Here is a 3,412-nt window from a genome sequence, read left to right as displayed (position 1 = left end):
TCCCTGGTGGTCTAGTGGTTAGGATTTGGCGCTCTCACCACCACGGCCTGGGTTCAATTCCCAGTCAGGGAAAAGTGACTTTACAGCAAAACACCTTAATTTATTCTTCTCTTGCAATTTGAACAAATTGACGGTTTTTCCCTGACTCCCCCATCTTCTACGTGATCTTGGCAAGGGCTTTGGAGACCATATCAAAATCAAAGCTTCCCATTGACTAGGAGCAGAATATGGGCATGTTTCCACTGTGCACTTCGTTGTCCACAAATAGACAGGTGCAAATTCTTGTTCCCCCTTTCTAGCTAGCCTAACCAATGTTGTAACAACAGTAATAGACACTCAGGTTGACCCAAGATGTCAGTTTTCTTGCTGAAACAAAACCAAAAAATCATTTGGGGTCAACCAAATTCTTTCAGCAAATAAAATATTCACTCAAAAAACTTTCATCCCACTCTATATACCAATCTTTGGAAGTAACCATCTCAGCAAAACTGACCATTAGCCTCTTCCATTCCTGAGGGCTAGCTGCTGTCGTGTTCTAAGCATAGACGATGGGCCTTTCACCTGTTGGCCACTGGTTTCTAGCTTGCTCAGGTAGCACTGATGAAAGGCAATGTGGTTTAGTGGCAGACCTACTTCTATCCCTCTGTCCAACTAGGCGTGTTTGTTTCACACTAATTGTAAAAATACAATCAATGCATTTTGTTGATACCTAAATCTGGGATCAAGATGAAACATTGTGATTGTAAGTCAATGAGAAAATCTCTGCTGAGTTCGACAGAAGGAAGGTTTTCTCATCAGGTTCTAGCACACGATAAAAGTTCTGAAGGTTCTTAGAGTTTCCAGACACATGGGCCAGAATTTTCAGAAGGTCTCACCCCCACCCCTAGAGCCAGATTTTCAGAAGAACTCAGCTCCCATTTGGGCAATAAACATTTTGGCCAGATTTTCAGAAAGGCTCAACACACTGAGGGCTGAGCTATTTTGGAAACAAAAGGTGGTAGAAGTTGTGGGTGCTGGTTGCTTGGCCGTCTGGCCCACCAGGCAGGAGTTTGAGGTTCAACATTACTTTCTCAGAATGGTAGCAATCATCTTTTATTCCCTTAAAAAGGGAGCAGGGAGATGACATATAAAAATCGCTTGTGCTTTAGAAAGTCTCTAGAAGTTGAAAGAGATATGCCATCTCCACCTCCCTGGAAAGTTCACAACAAGTTAAAGAAAACTGTGATTGATAAGTGGCTTGACTAACAGTGACAGGCTGGCCGAGTGGTCTAACGTGTCAAACTCAAGGCTGTGTCTTTCCGTCATTTGTGTTCTGGGCTCCATATGCAGGTGGGCGTTCAAATCCCCTTCCTGACACAATCATTGCCTTCTACATGAGAAATAGCCTCATTTCAACCTCTCCTGTAACATTACAACACCAACTGCTTCGCATTTCTATGCTAGAACTTGGAGGGAATTCAAAAGTGGTGCATTCAGGGCACCTAGTTGAGGTCACGGGTGGTCTAGTTATAAGCTAAGGTTGTTCAGTCCTGTCTGGGAGGGTAAGCTCTGGAGAACACGGATCATCTGAAGATTACTGAGGGGAAGCAGGAACATCTGATCCAGCCAGTGGAGGACAGCCATCTAGAATCCTAAGGAGATATTTTGGCATCTAGGGAGTGAGAAGTAAATCTCAGAACGGAGAGCTGAGGTGGTGCTGATGACTATTTCCTGCGGCTAAGGCTAAACGGGAGCGTGTACATCTAGGAACAAGGAATGTCAGCCACGTATACAGCAACAGTGGGATCTCAGCTAGGAGTCGAAAGGTCTTTTTACCTCTGTATTTGTTGTGCCCACTTCATCCAGTTCTGAGGTCCCCAGTTCAAGAAGGAGGATGAAACATTTGAGAGGAGAAAGAAGAGCCATGAGAAGGATGAAAGGCTTAAAACCCCCGCCTTGCTGTGATAGTCACAAAGAGCTCAGAAAAGGTTTAGGGGATGACGCTCTCACTCCCTAAGTACCTACATGGGGAACAATACTTACAAACAGGCTCTTCAATCTAACAGACAAATGTATAATGTGAGCCACTGGCTGGAAGTGAAGCTAGACATATTCAGATTGGAAATAAGGCATGCTTTCTGACAGGGAAGGGAATTAACCATTGAAAATCTTACCCAGAGTCCTGGTGGAGTCTCCATTCCTGGAAATTTTCAAATCAAAATTGGATCTATGTTTTTTTTAAACGGATCTGTTCTAGTTGAAAAGGAATTCTTCGGGGGCAGGTATCGGGCCCGTGCTAGACAAGAGGTCAGACTGGGTGTTTACGAAGACCCCTTGTGGTTTTAAAATATGGGAAACAAACCCTTAAATGACAAACGCTTTATTCTGTGAATCAAAAGGAAGTGCTTCCCCTGGCTCTTTTTCTCATTTTGTAAACAAGGGCTTGGAATTTCAACTCTCAGTGAAGCTTTGCCTTTAAACTGAATTAGGTGAATTTTCCAGCTCTTGATCCTCTGAGTCTAAGGAAGAATCCCTGAAAAGCAGGTGAGGTTGCAGTTCAGAATTTCATAGGTTAATTTGATGCCATCCAAGAGTGAACGCTTCGGTAGGGAACAAGTGAGAATTTGTTGACTGAGAAAAATTCCTGGTGAAAATTGGCAAAGCTGTGGATATTTTTAAACATTCCAGTGAATTTACACATGAAGATACAAACAGAGAGAGAAAGAGAAAATCACACACTGAACAGCCCCTTGTAGGCATTAACAAAAATCAGACCCACACAGCACACAGAGAATCATAGAATCATAGAATATCAGGGTTGGAAGGGACCCCAGAAGGTCATCTAGTCCAACCCCCTGCTTGAAGCAGGACCAATTCCCAGTTAAATCATCCCAGCCAGGGCTTTGTCAAGCCTGACCTTAAAAACTTCTAAGGAAGGGGATTCCACCACCTCCCGAGGTAACCCATTCCAGTGTTTCACCACCCTCCTAGTGAAAAAGTTTTTCCTAATATGCAACCTAAACCTCCCCCACTGCAACTTGAGACCATTACTCCTTGTCCTGTCATGTGCTATCACTGAGAATAGTTTAGATCCATCCTCTTTGGATCCACCTTTCAGGTAGCTAAAAGCAGCTATCAAATCCCCCCTCATTCTTCTCTTCTGTAGACTAAACAATCCCAGTTCCCTCAGCCTCTGCTCATAGGTCATGTGTTCCAGTCCCCTAATCATTTTTGTTGCCCTTCGTTGGACTCTCTCCAATTTATCCACATCCTTCTTGTAGCGTGGGGCCCAAAACTGGACACAGTACTCCAGATGAGGCCTCACCAATGTCGAATAGAGGGGAACGATCACGTCCCTCGATCTGCTGGCAATGCCCCTACTTATACAGCCCAAAATGCCATTGGCGTTCTTGGCAACAAGGGCACACTCTTG

At 44.2% G+C, this 3,412-nt stretch overlaps 1 non-coding gene across 1 annotated transcript; it reads left to right on the top strand.

Annotated features, from left to right (window-relative positions):
* On the top strand, positions 1-72 carry TRNAE-CUC (transfer RNA glutamic acid (anticodon CUC)). Its single transcript has one exon. It is a non-coding gene; the product is annotated as a tRNA-Glu (tRNA).
* The last annotated feature ends 3,340 nt before the right edge of the window (positions 73-3,412 follow it).

This window comes from Lepidochelys kempii, unplaced genomic scaffold (genome assembly GCF_965140285.1).
Source record: "Lepidochelys kempii isolate rLepKem1 unplaced genomic scaffold, rLepKem1.hap1 scaffold_29, whole genome shotgun sequence".
Classification (NCBI taxonomy): Eukaryota; Metazoa; Chordata; order Testudines; family Cheloniidae; genus Lepidochelys; species Lepidochelys kempii.
The sequence above is the reverse complement of the archived record's forward strand: the minus strand, read 5'-3'. Positions and strand labels throughout refer to the sequence as shown.